Below are 24,392 nucleotides of genomic sequence, written 5' to 3'. Positions count from 1 at the left end.
ATCATGTGGTTGTTATGTTGTGTTGCTAACATACTGTGTTATGTGTTGCTACCTTGCTATGTTGTTGTCTTAGGACTCTCTTTACGTACTGTTGTCTCTCTTGTTGTGATGTGTGTTTTGCCCTATATTTATGTTGTATTTATTTTTTAGTTTAAATCCCAGACCCCCGTCCACGCAGGAGGCCTTTTGCCTTTTGGTAGGCCGTCATTGTCAATAAGAATTTGTTCTGAACCTCTCTGGGATCGTTCGGGACGCTAGCGTCCCACCTCGCAAACAGCCAGGGCGCCAAATTCAAAACAACAGAAATCTCATAATTAAAATTCCTCAACCATACAAGTATTTTACACAATTTTAAAGATACACTTCTCGTTGCGACGAGCAATCCCGTATCCGGGAGCGTAATTATAGCCTCAAGCGCATTACCATAACGCAACGTTAACTTTTCATGAAAATCGCAAATGAAATGAAATAAATATATTGTCTCTCAAGCTTAGCCTTTTGTTAACAACACTGTCATCTCAGATTTTCAAAATATGCTTTTCAACCATAGCAAAACAAGCATTTGTGTAAGAGTATTGATAGCTAGCATAGCATTAAGCCTAGCATTCAGCACGCAACATTTTCACAAAAACAAGAAAAGCATTCAAATAAAATAATTTACCTTTGAAGAACTTCAGATGTTTTCAATGAGGAGACTCTCAGTTAAATAGCAAATGTCCAGTTTTTCCAAAAATATTATTTGTGTAGGAGAAATCGCTCCGTTTTGTTCATCACGTTTGGCTAAGAAAAAAAACAGAAAATCCTGTCATTATAACGCTAAACTTTTTTCCAAATTAACTCCATAATATCGACAGAAACATGGCAAACGTTGTTTAGAATCAATCCTCAAGGTGTTTTTCACATATCTATTCGATGATATATCCCTAGTGGAAGTTTGGTTTCTCCTCTGAACGACGTGGAAAAATGCGGAGGACACCAGGCGGACACCTGGTAAATGTAGTCTCTTATGGTCAATTTTCCAATGATATGCCTTCAAATACGTCACAATGCTGCAAACACCTTGGGGAAACGACAGAAGGTGTAGGCTCATTCATTGCGCATTCACAGCCATATAAGGAGACATTGGAACACAGCGCCTCCAAAATCTGGGGCACTTCCTGTTTGAAATTTCATCTTGGTTTCGCCTGTAGCATCAGTTCTGTGGCACTCACAGATAATATCTTTGCAGATTTGGAAACGTCAGAGTGTTTTCTTTCCAAAGCTGTCAATTATATGCATAGTCGAGCATCTTTTCGTGACAAAATATCTTGTTTAAAACGGGAACATTTTTCATCCAAAAATGAAATACTGCCCCTAGAGTTTCAAGAGGTTAATCCAACCACAGTGTCCGATTTCAAAAAGGCTTTTCGGCGAAATACTCATCATAAACGTTGATGAAAGATAAATGTTTTACATAGAATTATAGATAAACTTATTCTTAATGCAACCGCTGTGTCAGATTTAAAAAAAGCACAATATTCAATCATCTGAGAACAGCGTTCAGCCACAAAAGCAAGCCATACAGTTTCCCGCCAAATTGTGGAGTCAACAAAAGTCATAATAGCATTATAAATATTCACTTCCCTTTGCTGATCTTCATTGGAATGCACTCCCAGGACTCCCACTTCCACAAGAAATGTTTGTTTTGTTCGATTACGTCCATATTTATGTCCAAATACCTCTGTTCTGTTTGCGCGTTTAGTTCACTATTTCAAAGGCACAATGCGCGAGTGCAAAATCCAGACGAAAAGCCAAAAGAGTACCATTACAGTTTGTAGAAACATGTCAAACGATGTTTACAATCAATTTTTCTTTTTATAATAAATCTTCCATAATTTTCCAACCGGACAATAGTGTATTCATTACAGAGGAAAAAGAAGGAACGGCGCGCCCACGTGACCTCGCAGTAAACAACTGATTGGCCTCAGCCTAGTCCACTTGTTGAAACAGCTCTTATTCGACACCCTTCCACAATAAAATCCTCAAACAACTTTCTAAAGACTGTTGACATCTGCTGGAAGCCTTGGGAAGTGCAATCTGGCCCCATAGACACAGCATATTGGATAGGCAATCACTTAAATGAAACTACAAACCTCAGATTTCCCACTTCCTATTTGGATTTGTCTCAGTTTTTCGCCTGCCATATGAGTTCTGTTATACTCACAGACATCATTCAAACAGATTTAGAAACTTCAGAGTGTTTTCAATCCAACACTACTAATAATATGCATATATTTGCATCTGGGACAGAGTAGCAGGCAGTTTACTCTGGGCACCTTATTCATCCAAGCTACTCAATACTGCCCCCCTGTCACCAAGAAGTTAACTGACTTGCCTAGTTAAATAAAGGTAAAATAAATCAATTAAAAAAAAACATTTGAATGATGCATTTTTGCTGTTTCCATCTGGTGGGATGGGTGGCAGGCAGTGGGTGAGTGCATTGGGGGGGGAGTGTGTTCTTGTGCATGTGCACGTGTGAGTTTGTGCCAGTGTCTGTGCATCTGATGTACACACCAGTGTGTGTGGCATGGCTGGTTGTGTGTCAAGGACATTAACAGCATGGACGGCTGATAGACACAACTGTGGAGGGGATATGAAAGTGAGTTGATGGAATGTCACTCTCGCTCTGGTCTTAATCTCTCTCCCTCCCTCTCCTTCACTCCTTCTCTCCCTCCCTTCCACTCTCTCTCCTTTTGTGAGCCTTTCACAGAGGATCGGGCAGACGGGAGAGAGTTAGAGGAGCGAGGGAGAGGAGAGAGGGAGAGCGCTTTATCAGCAAGTGGGCCTGACATGCCTGCCACCCGTGTCCCCTCTGAGTCCTGTGTACCGAGACATGAGGTGTCACATCCCCACATCACTGCCTTTGTGCCACCAGCTGCACTTCTGAGGACGATCTCTCTCACCACAAACAGGGCTGGAACTGGAGCTGGAGCATCAACATGGGGGGGGGGGGGGGGGGGCTGATGACACTCACAGACAGATAAAAACAGGGGCTGCTTGCACCAGGGAAGTCCACTGTTACTGTCCCGTGTTAGGGCACTGATTGTACTATGTGCAGTATGTATTGAGTGGGGATATCTTTCCTTATTGAGATGATGCTATTAGTAGTGGGCAGGAGTAGTTCAGAACATTCCTGTTGTGGCGCTTATTTTGTGTTTGCAGCAGGCCATGAAGCTAATTTCAATGGGATGTGTGAGGCTACTGCTGAACGTGTCTCATGCATGACCTTGAGGTCAGAGGTAGTTGAGGACATTACAGTGACTTGGGCCATCCAGCCGTCCGTCAAGAGATCGGCCCGTGAACTACACCTCTCTGAAAAAAGACTGTGTTCTATTGACTTCCAGGTTTTGGCGTGTCACCATATCCTATGGTAACTGATTGATGGCCAGCTAGTGTGCCTTTCCTGTTTGAGACGATGGTGTGTGTGATGGTTGAGGGTAGAGAAATAAGGAGCATGTAGGGGGGGATTGATGGTTGGGGTGGAGGACAGAGGTAGGTAGGGGATGTGATGGTTGGGGAGGAGGTATGAGGGTAGTTCGGGGGATTGGTGGGGAGGTATAGGGGGAAGGTAGGGGTGTGTGATGGTTGGGGAGGAAGTATGAGGGTAGTTGGGGGGTTGGTGTGGAGGTATAGGGGGTAGGTTGAGGGTGTGATGTTTGGGGTGGAGGTATAACTAGTAGGTAGGGGTGTGATGGTTGGGGTGGAGCTATAAGGGGTATGTGGGGGGTGATGGTTGGGGTGGAGGTGGAGGTATAGAGGGTAGGCAAGGGAATGTGATATTTGGGGTGGAGGTGGAGATATAGGGGGAAGGTAAGGGCATGTGATGTTTGGTGTGGAGGTGGAAATATAGGGGGAAGGTAAGGGCATGTGATGTTTGGTGTGGAGGTGGAAATATAGGGGGAAGGTAAGGGCATGTGATGTTTGGGGTGGAGGTGGAAATATAGGGGGAAGGTAAGGGCATGTGATGTTTGGGGTGGAGGTGGAAATATAGGGGGAAGGTAAGGGCATGTGATGTTTGGTGTGGAGGTGGAAATATAGGGGGAAGGTAAGGGCATGTGATGTTTGGTGTGGAGGTGGAAATATAGGGGGAAGGTAAGGGCATGTGATGTTTGGTGTGGAGGTGGAAATATAGGGGGAAGGTAAGGGCATGTGATGTTTGGTGTGGAGGTGGAAATATAGGGGGAAGGTAAGGGCATGTGATGTTTGGGGTGGAGGTGGAAATATAGGGGGAAGGTAAGGGCATGTTATGTTTGGGGTGGAGGTGGAAATATAGGGGGAAGGTAAGGGCATGTGATGTTTGGGGTGGAGGTGGAAATATAGGGGGAAGGTAAGGGCATGTGATGTTTGGGGTGGAGGTGGAGGTATAGGGGGTAGGTAGGGGGTGTGATGTTTGGGGTGGAGGTGGGGGTATAGGGGGTAGGTAGGGGTGTGTGATGGTTGGAGGAATAGGGGTAGATCAAATAAAATACAATTTTATTGGACACGTACACATTATTAGCAGATGGTATTGTGAGTGCAGTGAAATGCTTGTGCTTCTTGTTTCAACAGTGCAGCAATATCTAACATGTAGTCTCACAATTCCGAAACAACACACAAATACACATTATTAAAATGAATAGTGATCCATTTATTATAGTGGCCAATGATTTCAAATTTGCATGTAGGCACCTGCATCTCTGTGTTAGTGATAGCTGTTTAACAGTCTGACGGACTTGAGATAGAAGCTGTTTTTCAGTCTCTCGGTCCAAGCTTTGATGCACCTGTACTGACCTCGCCTTCTGGATGGTAGTGGGGTGAACAGGCAATGGCTTGGGAGGTTGTTCATGATATAGGTGTCCTGGAGGGCAGGTAGTTTGCCCCAATGATGCGTTGTGCAGACCACACCACCCTCTGGAGAGCCTTGTGGTTGTGGGCAATGCAGTTGCCATTCCAGGCAGTGATACAGCCCGACAGGATGCTCTCAATTGTGCATCTATAAAAGTTTGTGAGGGTGTTAGGTGACAAGTCAAATCCTCCTGAGGTTGAAGAGGCGCTGTTGTGCCTTCTTCGCCACACTGTCTGTTTGTGTGGAGCATTTCAGTTTGTCCGTGAACAAAAGAACAAAAAACTTTCCACCTTCTCCACTATTGTCCCTTCGATGTGGATAGGGGGGTGCTCCCTCTGCTGCGTCCTAAAGTCAACTATTTTCTCCTTTGTTTTGTTGATGTTGAGTGAGAGGTTGTTTTCCTGACACCACACTCCAAGTGCCCTTACCTCCTCCCTGTAGGCTGTCTCGTCATTGTTGGTAATCAAACCTACTGCTGTTGAGTCCTCTGCAAACTTGATGATTGAGTTGGAGGCGTGCATGGCCACGCAGTCATGGATGAACAGGGAGTACAGGAGTGGGCTGAGCATGCATCCTTGTGGGGCCCCAGTGTTGAGGAACAGCAAACTGGAGAAATTGTTTCCTACCTTCAACACCTGGGAGCGACCCGTCAGGAAGTCCAGGACCCAATTGCACGTTTCCGGGGTTGAGACCCAGGGCCTCAAGCTTAGTAATAAGTTTGGAGGGTACTATGGTGTTGAATGAACATCATTCTTACATAGGTATTCCTCGTGTCCAGATGGGATAGTGCAGTGTAATGGCGATTGCATCGTCTGTGGACCTATTGTGGCGGTAAGCAAATTGGAGTGGGTCTAGGGTGACAGGTAGGGTGGAGGTGATAAGATCCTTGACTAGTCTCTCAAAGCACTTCATGATGACAGAAGTGAGTGCTACGAGGCGATAGTCATTTAGTTCAGTTACCTTTGCCTTCTTGGGTACAGAAACAATGGTGGCCATCTTGAAGCATGTGGGGACAGCAGACTAGAATAGGAAGAGATTGAATATGTTCATAAACACACCAGCCAGCATGCGCACATGCATTGAGGACGCGGCTAGTGATGCCGTCTGGGCCGTCAGCACTGCGAGGGTTAACACGTTTAAATGTCTTACTCCCGTCAGCCACGAAGAAGGAGAGCTCACAGTCCTTGGTAGCGGCAACGTCAATGGCACTGCATTATCCTCAAAGCGCAGAAGTTGTTTTGTTTATCTGGAAGCAAGACGTATGTGGCTGGTTTTCCTTTTGTAGTCCGTAATTATCTGTAGACCCTGCCCACACATTTCTTGTGTCTGAGCCATTGAATTGCAACTCCACTTCGTCTCTATACTGATATTTTGCTTGTTTGATTGCCTCGTGGATGGAATAACTGCACTGTTTGTATTTGGCCATATTTCCAGTCAGCTTTCCATGGTTAGATGCTCTGGTTTGCGCTTTCAGTTTTGCAAAAATGACGCCATCTATCCATGGTTTCTGGTTAGGGTAGTTTTTAATAATCACAGTAGGTACAACATCTCCTATACACTTCCTTATAAATTCAATCACCCAGTCAGCTTATACGTCAATATTATTCTCTGAGGATACCCAGAACAGTCCACGTGATCAAAACAATCTTGAAGCCTGGATTCCTATTGGTCAGACCAGCATTGAATAGTCCTTAGCACAGGTACATCATGTTTCAGTTTCAACCAATAGGAACGGAGAAGCAAAATTGAGTTGTGGTCAGATTTGCTGAAAGGAGGTCAGGGGAGGGCCTTGTGAAAGATAGAGTAGCAGTGATACAGTGTTTTTCCAGCTCAAGTTTTCAATATTCTGATAGTATTGAGGTAGCAACGACTTGTAGATGAACTGGAGCCAGTGGGTTTGGCAACGAGTATGAAGCGAGGGCCAGCCAACGAGAGCGTACAGGTCACAGTGGTGGTTAGTATATTGGGCTTTGGTGACAAAACGGATGGCGCTGTGATAGACTGCATCCAATTGGCTGAGTAGAGTGTTGGAGGCTATTTTGTAAATGACATCGCCGATGTCGAGGATCGGTAGGATAGTCAGTTTTACGAGGGTATGTTTGGCAGCATGAGTGAAATAGGAAGGCGAAATAGGAATGCAACCCTAGATTTAATTTTGGATTGGAGATGCTTTATGTGGGTCTGGAAGGAGAGTTTACAGTCTAACCAGACACCTAGGTATTTATAGTTGTCCACATATTCTAGGTCAGAACCGTCCAGAGTAGTGATGCTCGTCGGGCGGGCAGGTGGTGGCAGCAATCGGTTGAAGAGCATGCATTTGGTTTTACTAGCGTTTAAGAGCAGTTGGAGGCCACGGAAGGAGAGTTGTATGGCATTGAAGCTCGTCTGGATGTTAGTTAGCACAGTGTCCAAAGAAGGGACAGAAGTATACAGAATGGTGTCGTCTGCGTAGAGGTGGATCGGAGAATCACCAGCATCAAGAGTGATATCATTGATGTATACAGAGAAGAGAATTGGCCCTCAGAATTGAACCCTGTGGCACCCCCATAGAGACTGCCAGAGGTCCGGACAACAGGCCCTCCGATTTGACACACTGAACTCTATCAGAGAAGTAGTTGGTGAACCAGGCGAGGCAGTCATTTGAGAACCAAGGATGTTGAGTCTGCCGATAAGAATGTAGTGATTGACAGAGTCGAAAGCCTAGGCCAGGTCAATGAATACGTCTGCACAGTATTGTCTCTTACCGATGACAGTTATGATATCGTTTAAGAACTTGAGCGTGGCTGGGGCTCAACCATGACCAGCTCGGAAACCAGATTGCATAGCGGAGAAGGTACGGTGGGATTCGAAATGGTCGTTGATCTGTTTGTTGACTTAGCTTTCAAGTGTGACAATTGGGGTGGAGGTATAGGGGGTAGGTAGTGGTGTGATGGTTGGGGTGGAGGTGGAGGTATAGGGGGTAGGTGGGGGGTTGATGGTTGGGGTGGAGCAGGAGATGGAGGAGGTGGCGGTATTGCGGGTAGTTGGGGGGTGATGATTGGGGTGGAGCAGGAGGTGGAGGTATAGGGGGTAGGTGGGGGGTTGATGGTTGGGGTGGAGCAGGAGATGGAGGAGGTGGCGGTATTGCGGGTAGTTGGGGGGTGATGATTGGGGTGGAGCAGGAGGTGGAGGTATAGGGGGTAGGTGGGGGGTTGATGGTTGGGGTGGAGGTAAAGAGGGTAGATAGGGGGTGTGATGGTTGGAGGCGGAAGATACAAGGGGTAGGTAGGGGTGTGTGAAAGTTGGGGTGGAGATAAGGGGGTAGATGTGGGTGTAGGTTTGACGTGATCATTGTGGTGGCGGTATAGAGGGTAGACAGGAGGTGTGATGTTTGGAGGTGGAGGTATAGGGGGTAGGTGGGGGGTTGATGGTTGGGGTGGAGCAGGAGATGGAGGAGGTGGCGGTATTGAGGGTAGTTGGGGGTGATGATTGGGGTGGAGCAGGAGGTGGAGGTATAGGGGGTAGTTGGGGGGTTGATGGTTGGGGTGGAGCAGGAGATGGAGGAGGTGGCGGTATTGCGGGTAGTTGGGGGGTGATGATTGGGGTGGAGCAGGAGGTGGAGGTATAGGGGGTAGGTGGGGGGTTGATGGTTGGGGTGGAGGTAAAGAGGGTAGATAGGGGGTGTGATGGTTGGAGGCGGAAGATACAAGGGGTAGGTAGGGGTGTGTGAAAGTTGGGGTGGAGATAAGGGGGTAGATGTGGGTGTAGGTTTGACGTGATCATTGTGGTGGCGGTATAGAGGGTAGACAGGAGGTGTGATGTTTGGAGGTGGAGGTATCGGTGGTAGGTAAGGGGTCGGTGGTTGTGGTGGAGCTATAGGGGGTAGGAATGGGGGGTGATATTTTGGGTGGAAGTGGAGGTATGGGGGGAGGTGGGGGGTTACGTTTGGGGTGGAAGTGGAGGTATAGGGGGTAGATGGGGGGTGGAGGTTGGGGTGTCATGATTGGGGTGTAGGTGGAGGTATAGGGGGTAGTTGGTGGGTTGATGGTTGGGGTGGAAGTGGAAGTGGAGGTATGGAGGTAGGTTGGGGTGGAGGAGTAGGTACGGGTGTTTGATGATTGGGTAGAGGTGGAGATATATGGGGTACGTAGTGGTGTTATTTTTTGGGTGGAGGTATAGGGGTTAGGTAGGGTGACGTGATTGATTAGGTGGAGTTATGTGGGTAGGTGGGGTGGTGAGTTTTGTGGTGGAGGTATGTTAAGGTGGAGGTATAGGGGTTAGGTAGGGTGGTGTGATTGATATTTTGGAGGTTTAGGGGGTAAGTAGGTGGGCGTGATGTTTGGGGTGGAGTTATATGGGGTTGGTAGGTGGCCGTGATGGTTGGGGTGGAGGTATATGATGTTGGTAGGGGGGTGTGATGGTTGAGGTAGAGATATGGGGTAATTAGGTGTATGTGATGGTTGAGGTGGAGGTACAGGGGTTAGGTAGGTTGATGTGATTGATTTGGTGGTGGTATGGGGGTAGGTGGGGTGGTGAGTTTTGTGGTGGAGGTATAGGGTGTAGGTGGTGGTGTGGTGGTTGGTGGGGATGTATAAGATGTCAACAGGGGATTGTGATGGCTAGGCCAGAGGTGGAAGTATAAGTTTTAGGTGGGGGGTGATGGTTTGGGTGGGTTGATAAGGGGTAAGTAAGTGGGTAGATGGTTTGGGTGGTAGTATAGGGGGTAGATCAGAGGATGTGATGGTTGGGGTGGAGGTGGGGGTTTAGGGGTAGGCAAGTGGGTGTAATGCTTGGTGCAGAGGTGGAGATACAGGGTGTAGGTAGGGGTGTGCGGTGGTCAGGGAGGTATAGGGGATAGACAGGGGGGTTGATGGTTGTGGTGGAGGTATAGGGGGTTGGTACGGTGGTGTGATCTTTGGGGTGGAAGTATAGGGGGTTGGTACGGTGGTGTGATGTTTGGGGTGAAAGTATAGGGGGTTGGTACGGTGGTGTGATGTTTGGGGTGGAGGTATAGGGGGTTGGTACAGTGGTGTGATGTTTGGGGTGGAGGTATAGGGGGTTGGTACGGTGGTGTGATGTTTGGGGTGGAGGTATAGGGGGTTGGTACGGTGGTGTGATGTTTGGGGTGGAGGTATAGGGGGTTGGTACGGTGGTGTGATGGTTGAGGTGGAGGTATAGTTGGTAGATAGGGGGTGCCGTGGTTGAGGTGGAGTTATAGGGGTTAGGTAGGGAGGTTTGATGGTTGGGGTTGAGGTATAGATGGTAGATAGGAGGTGTGATGGTTGGGGTGGAGGTATAGGGGGTAGATAGGGGTGTTTTTGCTTGATGGTGTGATTGTCAGCATCTATTGCTCATCTGGATAGCCTCTGGAGACTCTCCTCTGTCACCTCCGCTCTTTGCTCCTCCCTCCCTATCTCCTCTGCTCCTCCCTCCCTCTGTCCACTGCTCCTCCCTCCCTCTTTCATCTGCTCCTCACTCCCTCTCTCCTCTTCTCCTCCCTCATCTCTTCTCTGCTCCTCCCTCATCTCTTCTCTGCTCCTCTCTCTCTCTCTTGTCAGCTCTTCCCTCCCTCTCTCCTCTTCTCCTCCCTCTCTCCTCTAGCTCTTTACTCCCTCTCTTCTCTGCTCCTCCCTTCCTCTCTTCTCTACTCCTCCCTCCCTCTCTACTCTTCTCCTCCCTCTCTCCTCTAGCTCTTTACTCCCTCTCTTCTCTGCTCCTCCCTCCCACTCTTCTCTTCTCCTCCCTCCCTCTCTCCTCTTCTCCTCCGTCCCTCTCTTCTCTGCTCCCCCTCCCTCTCTCCTCTCCCCTGCTCCTCCCTCCCTCCCTCTCTTCTCCTCCCTCCTTCTCTCCTCTGCTCCTCCCTCATCTCTTCTCTCCTCATCCCCCCTCTCTTCTCTGCTTCTCCCTCCCTCTCTTCTCTTCTCCTCCCTCCCTCTCTCCTCTTCTCCTCCGTCCCTCTCTTCTGTGCTCCTCCTCCCTCTCTCCTCTCCTCTGCTCCTCCCTCCCTCCCTCTCTTCACCTCCCTCCTTCTCTCCTCTGCTCCTCCCTCATCTCTTCTCTCCTCATCCCTCCCTCTCTCTTCTCTGCTCCCCCTCCCTCTCTCCTCTTCTCCTCCCTCTCTTCTCTGCTCCTCCCCCCTTCCCTCTCTCCTCTTCTCCTCCCTCTCTCATCTGCTCTTCCCTCCCTCTCTTCTCCTCCCTCCTTCTCTCCTCTGCTCTTCCCTCCCTCTCTTCTCCCCCCCTCCTCTGCTCTTCCCTCCCTCTCTTCTCCTCCCTCCCTCCTTCTCTCCTCTGCTCTTCCCTGCCTCTCTTCTCCTCCCTCCCTCTTCCCTCTGCTCTTCCCTCCCTCTCTCCTCTCTCACAGAAATGGAATCAAGCACAGTAGCCTTAGCTAGGAGAATGGGGTCAAATTGCCTTTCAGTTGCCGTAATCTTCTAATCGTTTCTAAATTACTGGAGGAGTGAATTCCTGCAATTTGTTTCTATTCTGAGTCGTCGGATGAGAGGGCCACTTCAGTTACTTAATTTTATAATTTGTTGAACACACAAACATGTGCCATGAATCATTTCTGGACTGTGCTGCTGTCTTTAGAGTCCATTGAGAAAGATGCTGTTTGCATGCAGAAGGAAGATGGGAAAGCCATTACGGAACATGTTTAAGTACAGCAGTAACATTTTTGCCATTTTGGAAGTCGGAATCATGAAAATGTAATGATTTGATCAATATCATTGTAGCGTAATACAGATAATATGAATGATTTGATCAATATCATTGTAGCGTAATACAGATTATATGAATGATTTGATCAATATCATTGTAGCGTAATACAGATTATATGAATGATTTGATCAATATCATTGTAGCGTAATGCTTTGTGTGTTTGTGTGTTTATGTGTGTGTGCGTGTGTGTTATTCTTTAAAAAAACTCTGGTGTATTTGATCTGGGTCAAAAATATTTCCTTGTAATGTAAAATATGTTTACATTAGTTGGTAAAATAATTTTGAGAATGGTGACAATATTATAGATGAATAATTGATTTGTTTAGCATAGTATATGTATAGTATAAATAGTGTATCATGTTGTAACATAATGTACATACAGTACCAGTCAAACATTTGGACACACCTACTCATTTAAGGGTTTTCTTTATTTTTACTATTTTATAAATTGTAGAATAATAGTGAAGACTTCAAAACTATGAAACATGTGGAATCAAGTAGTAACCAAAAAAGTGTTAAACAAATCAAAATGTATTTCATATGTGAGATTTTTCAAAGCAGCCACCCTTTAACTTGATGACAGCTTTGCAAACTCTTGACAATATCTCAACCAGCTTCATTGAGGTAGTCATCTGGAATGTCTTGTTAAAAGTTCATTTGTGCAATTTCTTTCCTTCTTAATGTGTTAGAGCCAATCAGTTGTGTTGTGACAAGGTAGGGGTGGTACAGAATATAGCCCTGTCTGGTAAAAGACAAAGTCCATATTATGGAAAGAACAGCTCAAATAAGCAAGGAGAAACGACAGTCCATCATTTCTTACAAAACAAGAACTTTGAAAGTTTCTTCAAGTGCATATGATGAAACTGGCTCTCATGAGGACCATCACAGGGTAAATTCATTAGTTAACTGCACCTCCGATTGCAGCCCAAATAAATGCTTCACGGAGTTCAAGTAACAGAAACATCTCAACATCAACTGTTCAGAGGAGACTGCATGAATAATGCCTTCATGGTCGAATTGCTGCACAGAAACCACTACTAAAGGACACCAATAATAAGAAGAGACTTGCTTGGGCCAAGGAACACAAGCAATGGACATTAGAAATCTAATGGTAGAAATCTGTCCTTTAGTCTGATGAGTCCACCGCCGTGTCTTTGTGAGACGCAGAGTAGATGAACGGAGGATCTCCGCATGTGTGGTTCCCACCACAATGCATGGAGGAGGAGATGTGATGGTGTGGGGGTGATTTGCTGTTGACACTGTCTGTGACTTATTCAGAATTTAAGGCACACTTAACCATTATGGCTACCTCAGCATTCTGCAGCGATACGCCATCCCATCTGGTTTAATCTTAGTTGGACTATCATTTGTTTTTCAACAGGACAGTGACCCAAAACACACCTCCAGGCTGTCTAAGGGATATTTGACCAAGAAGGAGAGTGATGGAGTGATGCATCAGATGACCATGCCTCCACAATCACCTGACCTCAACCCAATTGAGATGGTTTGGGATGAGTTGGACCGCAGAGTGAAGAAAAAGCAGCCAACAAGTGTTCAGCATATGTGGGAACTCCTTCAAAACTTTTTTAAAAGCATTCCAGGTGACTATCTCAGGAAGCTGGCTGAGAGAATGCCAAATGTGTGAAGCTGTCATCAAGGGTGGCAACTTTGAAGAATATAAAATATATGGGTTAGGGTTAGGGTTAGGGTCAACTATTATTCTACAATGTAGAAAATGGTAAAATAAAGACAAATCCTTGATTGAGTGTGTGTGTCCAAATCTTTGACAGGTACCGTATATCGTGTATATATAGTGTATCATATTATATCATAGCGTATCATAGTGTATATATAGTGCATTAAAATGTATATATATAGAGTATCATAGTGTATATATTGTTACAAACTATCTCATTGACTGTAACAAAGAGGGAGACAATGCAGAGATGCGAAAGTAACAAACCTATTTTTTAAATAAAGTAAACTATATGTAAGTAACAATGGTTTAGTAGATGAGTGCATAGATGGTGATAATGAGGTGTGTTAAGAGGTTCCAAAATAAACACAAATATGCCCCAAAATGCCACAACCAAGAACAATATATAATGTTTCATGGTATGTATGTATATTTTATATATGGTGTATCATAGTGTATCATAGTGTATCCGAGCCCAGGTGTGTCCCATTTCGATGATGACCCTCCCAGCTCCGCCCACCGACATCCTATTAAGGAAAGCAAAAGCGAAGAGAAAGAATTCGGCAAACAGAATGGGAGGGTCGTCACAATAAAGTGTATATATAGCGTAGCGTATCATAGTGTATATACAGTATATATAGTGTATCGTAGTGTATCATAGTTTATCATAGTGTAAATACAGTGTATACATGATTGATCATAGTGTATAATAGTGTATATAATGTGTATGTATAGTGTATCATAGTATATTATAGTGTATATATAGTGTATATATAGTTGATCGTAGTGTATAATAGTGTATAGGGTATGTGTAACATAGTGTCACGACTTCTTCCGAAGTTGGTGCCTCTCCTTGTTCGGGCGGCATTTGGCGGTCGTCGTCACCGGCTTTCTAGCTGCCACCAATCCATGTTTCATTTTCCAATTGTAATGTCTTGATTGTACACACCTGGTTCCCATTACATTATTATTATTTCCGTATTTAACCTTCTGGTTCTCATTATGTTTTGTGCGTGATTGTTCCCGGTTCTGTGTTAGTCTGTTGCGTTAGGGTTTGTGATCCCTGCGTGGATTTATTTTTGCTGATTATTTTTCCCGAGTAAAAGTACGTTATTTTACTCAGTTCAATGTCCTGCGCCTGACTCTGTTCTCACCTCTGCACAACTAACACATGACAGAATATCCCATCACAACGGGACCATGCAGTGTGCTCGGGAGGAGATGGCATCCTGGTCTTTGGAGGAGATCAAGGAGAGAATATCCTGAACTTGGGAAGAAATAATGACAGGAGACAAGAGCCTGCCATGGAGGCACATGGAAGCAGTCGGCGGAGCCGAGGAGTGAACCAGAGCCAGTCTGGGAGAAGGAGAAATTGGAGGAGAGAGAAATGGGAGTTGTTGAGTTGGTGGAGGATGCACAGTATTTGCCCTAAGGAACGTGTTGTCAGTTTGGTGCCACCTGAGTCAGCTCCCCGTACTCGTCCTGAGAAGTCTGTTAAAGTTCTGGAACAATTGATGCTGGCTATACACACCAGGTCTCCAGTGCACCTTCACAGCCCAGTACGTCGTGTGCCAGCTCCTCGCACTTGCCGTGTGAAATGTGTTAAAGTTCCGGTACCATTGATGCCGGCTATACACACCAGGTCTCCAGTACGTCTCCACAGCCCGGGACGTCCTGTGCCTGCTCCTCGCACTCTCCCTGAAGTGCGCTTTCCCAGTCAGGTGTGTTCTGTGCCTGCTCCTCGCACTCTCCCTGAAGTGCGCTTTCCCAGTCAGGTGTGTTCTGTGCCTGCTCCTCGCACTCTCCCTGAAGTGTGCCTCCCCAGTCCAGTACGTCCTGTGCCTGCTCCTCGCGCTGAGGTGCGTGTCACCAGCCTGGTACCACCACTGCCTGCCCCACGCACCAGGCTTCCGGCGACAGTTCCCGGTCCAGAGCTTCCGGCGACAGTTCCCAGTCCAGAGCTTCCGGCAACGTTTCACAGTCCGAACCTCCTGAGACGGTCCACAGTCTGGAACCTCTTGAGACGGTCCACAGTCCGGAACCTCCTGAGATGGTCTACAGTCCAGAACCTCCTGAGACGGTCCACGGTCCACGGTCCGGAACCTCTTGCGACGGAAAACGGTCCGGAATTTCAAGGTCCATTGCTGGATCCACAGGATGAGCGGGTACTTCATCCTTCACCGGAGCCGCCCCAAATGCTGGCGGATGAGCGGGTACTTCGCCCCGCACAAGAGCCGCCACCGACACTAGACACCCCCCCTAACCCTCCCTTTTTGTTTCAGGTTTTGCGGTCGCAGTCCGCACCTTTAAGGGGGGGGGGGGGGGTACTGTCACGGTCCGGAACCCCTTGCGACGGTAAACGGTCCGGAATTTCAAGGTTCATGGCTGGATCCGCAGGATGAGCGGGTACGTTGTCCCTCATCAGAGCCGCCAACGATGCTGGCGGATGAGCGGGTACTCCGCCCCGCACCAGAGCCGCCCCCGATGCTGCCGGATGAGCGGGTACTTCGCCCCGCACCAGAGCCGCCACCGACACTAGACACCCCCTCTAACCCTCCCTTTTTGTGTCAGGCATTGCGTTCACAGTCCACACCTTTGGGGGTGGGGGGTGGGGTGGGTACTGTCACGTCCTGACCATAGAAAACCGGTATTTTCTATGTTAGAGTAGGTCAGGGCGTGACTAGGGTTTTTTGTTCTAGTTTATATTTTCTATGTGGAGTTCTAGGTTTGATTTTCTATGTTGGTGGTTTGTATGATTCCCAATTAGAGGCAGCTGGTTATCGTTGTCTCCAATTGGGATCATACTTAAGTAGCATTTTTTTCACCTGTGGGTTATGGGATATTGTTTTTAAGTATGTGTTTTGAGTTAGTGCACATACAGTGCCTTGCGAAAGTATTCGGCCCCCTTGAACTTTGCGACCTTTTGCCACATTTCAGGCTTCAAACATAAAGATATAAAACTGTATTTTTTTGTGAAGAATCAACAACAAGTGGGACACAATCATGAAGTGGAACGACATTTATTGGATATTTCAAACTTTTTTAACAAATCAAAAACTGAAAAATTGGCCGTGCAAAATTATTCAGCCCCCTTAAGCTAATACTTTGTAGCGCCACCTTTTGCTGCGATTACAGCTGTAAGTCGCTTGGGGTATGTCTCTATCAGTTTTGCACATCGAGAGACTGAATTTTTTTCCCATTCCTCCTTGCAAAACAGCTCGAGCTCAGTGAGGTTGGATGGAGAGCATTTGTGAACAGCAGTTTTCAGTTCTTTCCACAGATTCTCGATTGGATTCAGGTCTGGACTTTGACTTGGCCATTCTAACACCTGGATATGTTTATTTTTTAACCATTCCATTGTAGATTTTGCTTTATGTTTTGGATCATTGTCTTGTTGGAAGACAAATCTCCGTCCCAGTCTCAGGTCTTTTGCAGACTCCATCAGGTTTTCTTCCAGAATGGTCCTGTATTTGGCTCCATCCATCTTCCCATCAATTTTAACCATCTTCCTTGTCCCTGCTGAAGAAAAGCAGGCCCAAACCATGATGCTGCCACCACCATGTTTGACAGTGGGGATGGTGTGTTCAGCTGTGTTGCTTTTACGCCAAACATAATGTTTTGCATTTTTGCCAAAAAGTTCAATTTTGGTTTCATCTGACCAGAGCACCTTCTTCCACATGTTTGGTGTGTCTCCCAGGTGGCTTGTGGCAAACTTTAAACAACACTTTTTATGAATATCTTTAAGAAATGGCTTTCTTCTTGCCACTCTTCCATAAAGGCCAGATTTGTGCAATATACAACTGATTGTTGTCCTATGGACAGAGTCTCCCACCTCAGCTGTAGATCTCTGCAGTTCATCCAGAGTGATCATGGGCCTCTTGGCTGCATCTCTGATCAGTCTTCTCCTTGTATGAGCTGAAAGTTTAGAGGGACGGCCAGGTCTTGGTAGATTTGCAGTGGTCTGATACTCCTTCCATTTCAATATGATCGCTTGCACAGTGCTCCTTGGGATGTTTAAAGCTTGGGAAATCTTTTTGTATCCAAATCCGGCTTTAAACTTCTTCACAACAGTATCTCGGACCTGCCTGGTGTGTTCCTTGTTCTTCATGATGCTCTCTGCGCTTTTAACGGACCTCTGAGACTATCACAGTGCAGGTGCATTTATACGGAGACTTGATTACACACAGGTGGATTGTATTTATCATCATTAGTCATTTAGGTCAACATTGGATCCTTCAGAGATCCTCACTGAACTTCTGGAGAGAGTTTGCTGCACTGAAAGTAAAGGGGCTGAATAATTTTGCACGCCCAATTTTTCAGTTTTTGATTTGTTAAAAAAGTTTGAAATATCCAATAAATGTCGTTCCACTTCATGATTGTGTCCCACTTGTTGTTGATTCTTCACAAAAAAAATACAGTTTTATATCTTTATGTTTGAAGCCTGAAATGTGGCAAAAGGTCGCAAAGTTCAAGAGGGCCGAATACTTTCGCAAGGCACTGTAGCATATGTTACGGTGCGTGAATGAGGACCCAAAAGCGAATTAACGTAAACAGAGCTTCTTTAATAACAAAACAAAACGTAGGCTCAGATGGACCGGCAGGTTCCGACAGGACAGGACAAGGTTGCAGCAAACATGACGATAGTCTGGTTCAGGCATGAACAACACAAACAAGAATCCGACAAAGACAGGAGCAGAAACAGAGAGAGATATAGAGGACTAATCAGAGGGAAAAAGGGAACAGGTGGGAAAAGGGGTGACGAGGTAGTTAGGAGGAGACAAGGCACAGCTGGGGAAAAGAGGGGGAGAAAAGGTAACCTAACAACGACCAGCAGAGGGAGACAGGGTGAAGGGAAAGGACAGAAACAAGACACAACATGACAGTACATGACAGTACCCCCCCACTCACCGAGCGCCTCCTGGCGCACTCGAGGAGGAAACCTGGCGGCAACGGAGGAAATCATCGATCAGCGCACGGTCCAGCACGTCCCGAGAGGGAACCCAACTCCTCTCCTCAGGACCGTACCCCTCCCAATCTACTAGGTACTGATGACCACGGCCCCGAGGACGCATGTCCAAAATCCTACGGACCCTGTAGATGGGTGCGCCCTCGACAAGGATGGGGGGGGGGGGGGGAAGACGAGCGGGGGCGCGAAGAACGGGCTTGATACAGGAGACATGGAAGACCGGGTGGACGCGACGAAGGTATCGCGGAAGAAGAAGTCGAACTGCGACAGGATTAATGACCTGAGAAATACGGAACGGACCAATGAACCGCGGGGTCAACTTGCGAGAAGTGGTCTTAAGGGGAAGGTTCTGAGTGGAGAGCCAAACTCTCTGACCGCGACAATATCTAGGACTCTTAGTTCTACGCTTATTAGCAGCCCTCACAGTCTGCGCCCTATAACGGCAAAGTGCAGACCTGACCCTCTTCCAGGTGCGCTCGCAACGTTGGACAAAAGCCTGAGCGGAGGGGACGCTGGACTCGGCGAACTGAGATGAGAACAGCGGAGGCTGGTACCCGAGGCTACTCTGAAAAGGAGATAGCCCGGTCGCAGACGAAGGAAGCGAGTTGTGGGCGTATTCTGCCCAGGGGAGCTGTTCTGACCAAGACGCAGGGTTGCGAAAAAAAAGACTGCGTAAGATGCGACCAATAGTCTGATTGGCCCGTTCTGCTTGACCGTTAGACTGGGGGTGAAAGCCGGAAGAGAGACTGACGGAAGCCCCAATCAAACGGCAAAACTCCCTCCAAAATTGAGACGTGAATTGCGGACCTCTGTCCGAAACGACGTCTGACGGAAGGCCATGAATTCTGAAAACATTCTCGATGATGATTTGTGCCGTCTCTTTAGCAGAAGGAAGCTTAGCAAGGGGAATAAAATGAGCCGCCTTAGAGAACCTGTCGACAACCGTAAGAATAACAGTCTTCCCCGCTGACGAAGGCAGTCCGGTGACAAAATCTAAGGCGATGTGAGACCACGGTCGAGAGGGAATGGGAAGCGGCCTGAGACGGCCGGCAGGAGGAGAGTTACCGGACTTAGTCTGCGCGCAGACCGAACAAGCAGCCACGAAGCGACGCGTGTCATGCTCCCGGGTGGGCCACCAAAAGCGCTGGCGAATGGAAGCAAGCGTACCCCGAACGCCAGGGTGGCCGGCTAACTTGGCAGAGTGAGCCCACTGAAGAACGGCCAGACGAGTAGGAACGGGAACGAAAAGAAGGTTCCTGGGACAAGCGCGCGGCGACGGAGTTTGAGTGAGTGCTTGCTTTACCTGCCTCTCAATTCCCCAGACAGTCAACCCGACAACACGCCCCTCAGGGAGAATTCCTCGGGGTCAGTGGAGGCTACTGAAGAACTGAAGAGACGAGATAAAGCATCAGGCTTGGTGTTCTTAGAGCCCGGACGATAAGAAATCACGAACTCGAAACGAGCGAAAAACAGCGCCCAGCGCGCCTGACGCGCATTAAGTCGTTTGGCAGAACGGATGTACTCAAGGTTCCTATGGTCAGTCCAAACGACAAAAGGAACGGTCGCCCCCTCCAACCACTGTCGCCATTCGCCTAGGGCTAAGCGGATGGCGAGCAGTTCGCGGTTTCCCACATCATAGTTACGTTCCGACGGCGACAGGCGATGAGAAAAATACGCGCAAGGGTGGACCTTGTCGTCAGAGAAGGAGCGCTGAGAAAGAATGGCTCCCACGCCCACCTCTGACGCGTCAACCTCGACAATGAACTGTCTAGAGACGTCAGGTGTAACAAGGATAGGTGCGGATGTAAAACGATTCTTGAGGAGATCAAAAGCTCCCTGGGCGGAAACGGACCACTTAAAGCACATCTTGACAGAAGTAAGGGCTGTGAGAGGGGCTGCCACCTGACCGAAATTACGGATGAAACGACGATAGAAGTTCGCGAAGCCGAGAAAGCGCTGCAACTCGACGCGTGACTTAGGGACGGGCCAATCAATGACAGCTTGGACCTTAGCGGGATCCATCTTAATGCCTTCAGCGGAAATAACAGAACCGAGAAATGTGACGGAGGAGGCATGAAAAGAGCACTTCTCAGCCTTCACAAAAAGACAATTCTCTAAAAGGCGCTGGAGGACACGTCGAACGTGCTGAACATGAATCTGGAGTGACGGTGAAAAAATCAGGATATCGTCAAGGTAAACGAAAACAAAGATGTTCAGCATGTCTCTCAGGACATCATTGACTAATGCCTGAAAGACAGCTGGAGCGTTAGCGAGGCCGAAAGGAAGAACCCGGTATTCAAAGTGCCCTAACGGAGTGTTAAACGCCGTCTTCCACTCGTCCCCCTCCCTGATGCGCACGAGATGGTAAGCGTTACGAAGGTCCAACTTAGTGAAAAACCTGGCTCCCTGCAGGATCTCGAAGGCTGAAGACATAAGAGGAAGCGGATAACGATTCTTCACTGTTATGTCATTCAGCCCTCGATAATCTATGCAGGGGCGCAGGGACCCGTCCTTCTTCTTAACAAAAAAAAACCCCGCTCCGGCGGGAGAGGAGGAGGGGACTATGGTACCGGCGGCAAGAGCTACAGACAAATAATCTTCGAGAGCCTTACGTTCGGGAGCCGACAGAGAGTATAGTCTACCCCGGGGGGGAGTGGTTCCCGGAAGGAGATCAATACTACAATCATACGACCGGTGTGGAGGAAGAGAGGTGGCCCTGGACCGACTGAACACCGTGCGCAGATCGTGATATTCCTCCGGCACCCCTGTCAAATCACCAGGCTCCTCCTGTGAAGAAGAGACAGAGGAAACAGGAGGGATAGCAGACATTAAACATTTCACATGACAAGAGACGTTCCAGGAGAGGATAGAATTACTAGACCAATTAATGGAAGGATTATGACAAACTAGCCAGGGATGGCCCAAAACAACAGGTGTAAAAGGTGAACGAAAAATTAAAAAAGAAATGGTTTCGCTATGATTACCAGAAACAGTGAGGGTTAAAGGTAGCGTCTCACGCTGAATCCTGGGGAGAGGACTACCATCCAGGGCGAACAAGGCCGTGGACTCCCTTAACTGTCTGAGAGGAATGTCATGTTCCCGAGCCCAGGTCTCGTCCATAAAACAGCCCTCCGCCCCAGAGTCTATTAAGGCACTGCAGGAAGCTGACGAACCGGTCCAGCGTAGATGGACCGACAAGGTAGTGCAGGATCTTGAAGGAGAGACAGGAGTAGTAGCGCTCACCAGTAGCCCTCCGCTTACTGATGAGCTCTGGCTTTTACTGGACATGAAGTGACAAAATGACCAGCAGAACCGCAATAGAGACAGAGGCGGTTGGTGATTCGCCGTTCCCTCTCCTTAGTCGAGATGCGGATACCTCCCAGCTGCATAGGCTCAGCACCCGAGCCGGCAGAGGAAGATGGTAGTGATGCGGAGAGGGGGGCAACGGAGAACGCGAGCTCCTTTCCACGAGCTCGGTGACGAAGATCAACCCGTCGCTCAATGCGAATAGCGAGTTCAATCAAGGAATCCACGCTGGAAGGAACCTCCCGGGAGAGAATCTCATCCTTTACCTCTGCGCGGAGACCCTCCAGAAAACGAGCGAGCAAAGCCGGCTCGTTCCAGCCACTGGAGGCAGCAAGAGTGCGAAACTCAATAGAGTAGTCTGTTATGGATCGATTACCCTGACATAGGGAAGACAGGGCCCTGGAAGCCTCCTCCCCAAAAACAGATCGATCAAAAACCCGTATCATCTCCTCCTTAAAGTCCTGATACTGGTTAGTACACTCAGCCCTTGCCTCCCAGATTGCCGTGCCCCACTCACGAGCCCGTCCAGTAAGGAGAGATATGACGTAGGCGACACGAGCAGTGCTCCTGGAGTAAGTGTTGGGCTGGAGAGAAAACACAATATCACACTGGGTGAGGAACGAGCGGCATTCAGTGGGCTCCCCAGAGTAACACGGCGGGTTATTGATTCTGGGCTCCGGAGATTCGAAAGCCCTGGAAGTGGCCGGTGGATCGAGGCGGAGATGGTGAACCTGTTCTGTGAGGTTGGAGACTTGGGAGGCCAGGGTCTCAACGGCATGCCGAGCAGCAGACAATTCCTGCTTGTGTCTGCCTAGCATCGCTCCCTGGATCTCGACGGCTGAGTGGAGAGGATCCGAAGTCGCTGGGTCCATTCTTGGTCGGATTCTTCTGTTACGGTGCGTGAATGAGGACCCAAAAGCGAATTAACGTAAACAGAGCTTCTTTAATAACAAAACAAAACGTAGGCTCAGATGGACCGGCAGGTTCCGACAGGACAGGACAAGGTTGCAGCAAACATGACGATAGTCTGGTTCAGGCATGAACAACACAAACAAGAATCCGACAAAGACAGGAGCAGAAACAGAGAGAGATATAGAGGACTAATCAGAGGGAAAAAGGGAACAGGTGGGAAAAGGGGTGACGAGGTAGTTAGGAGGAGACAAGGCACAGCTGGGGAAAAGAGGGGGAGAAAAGGTAACCTAACAACGACCAGCAGAGGGAGACAGGGTGAAGGGAAAGGACAGAAACAAGACACAACATGACAGTACATGACAGCATATCTGTAGTCACGGTTCGTTGTTAGTTTATTGTTTATTTGTTTTTGTCGTTACTTAGTTTCACTTTCATTAAAATATGTGGAACTCAACATACGCTGTGCCTTGGTCCAATCATCATTATTACGAACAACGTGACACATAGTGTATCTTAGTGTATCATAGTTTATCATAGCCTGTCATAGTGAACATATAGGGTGTCATAGTGTATAATAGTGTATCATAGTGTACATATAGTGTGTCATAGTGTATATATAGTGTATATATAGTGTGTCGTAGTGAATCATAGTGTATCATAAGGTATATATTGTGCATCATAGTGAATCATAGTCTATCATAGTGTATATATAGTGAATCATAGTGTATCATAGTGTGCATATATAGTGTATCATAGCGTATCATAGTGGATATATAATTTATCATAGCGTATCGTAGTTTAACTAGTGTATCATAGTTCATCATAGTGGATATATAGTGTATCATAGTGTATATGGTGTATATATAGTGAATAAAAGTGTATATAGTGTATCATACTGTAAATATTGTGTATAAAAAAGTATATATAGTGTATCTGTCACGTTTCCTTTGTTTTGTATTTATTTAGTATGGTCAGGGCGTGAGTTGAGTGGGCAGTCTATGTGTGTTTTTCTATGATTTGGGGATTTGTATGTTTCGGCCTAGTATGGTTCTCAATCAGAGGCAGGTGTCATTAGTTGTCTCTGATTGAGAATCCTACTTAGGTAGCCTGGGTTGCACTGTTTGTTTGTGGGTGATTGTCTATGTTGATTGCTTGTGTCAGCACAGTTCTCATTAGCTTCACGGTCGTTATTTTGTTTATTGTTTTTGTATAGTGTTTCAGTGTTCAGTGTTTTCTTTATTAAAATTCATGATGAACACATACCACGCCACGTTTTGGTCCGCCTCTCCTTCAACAGAAGAATCCCGTGACAGAATCACCCACAACAACAGGACCAAGCGGCGTAGTAACGGGCAACAGCAAAAGCAGCAGCAGGAGAAGCAACAGAGGCAGCAGCAGCAGGAGCAGCAGCAGCAGCAGTGGGAGAGGCTGCACTATTTGGAGAAATGGACTTAGGAGGAGATCCTAGACGGGAAAGGACCCTGGGCAGAGCCAGGGGAATATTGCCGCCCCAAAGCCGAGCTGGAGGCAGCAAAAGCAGAGAGGCGGCATTATGAGGAGCTAGCACGGCAGAGCGGATGAAAGTCCGAGAGTCAGCCCCAAAAATGTCTTGGGGGGGGGGAACACAGGAAGTGTGGCGAAGCCAGGTGGGAGACCTGCGCCAACTTCCTGTGCTTACCGGGGGGCGAGAGAGACCGGGCAGGCACGTGTTATGCTGTGGAGCGCACGGTGTCCCCAGTGCGGGTGTATAGCCCGGTGCGGTACATACCAGCTCCGCGTATCGGCCGGGCTAGAGTGGGCATCTGGTCTCCAGTGCGTCTCCTTGGGCCGGCTTACATGGCACCAGCCTTGCGCATGGTGTCCCCGGTTCGCCTGCAGAGCCCAGTGCGGGCTATTCCACCTCGCCGCACTGGCAGGGCGACCGGGAGCATTCAAACAGGTAAGGTTGGG

Source organism: Oncorhynchus mykiss, chromosome 23, assembly GCF_057628025.1.
Source record: "Oncorhynchus mykiss isolate SJ-2025 chromosome 23, ASM5762802v1, whole genome shotgun sequence".
Lineage (NCBI taxonomy): Eukaryota > Metazoa > Chordata > Actinopteri > Salmoniformes > Salmonidae > Oncorhynchus > Oncorhynchus mykiss.
Note: the sequence above shows the minus strand (reverse complement) of the source record.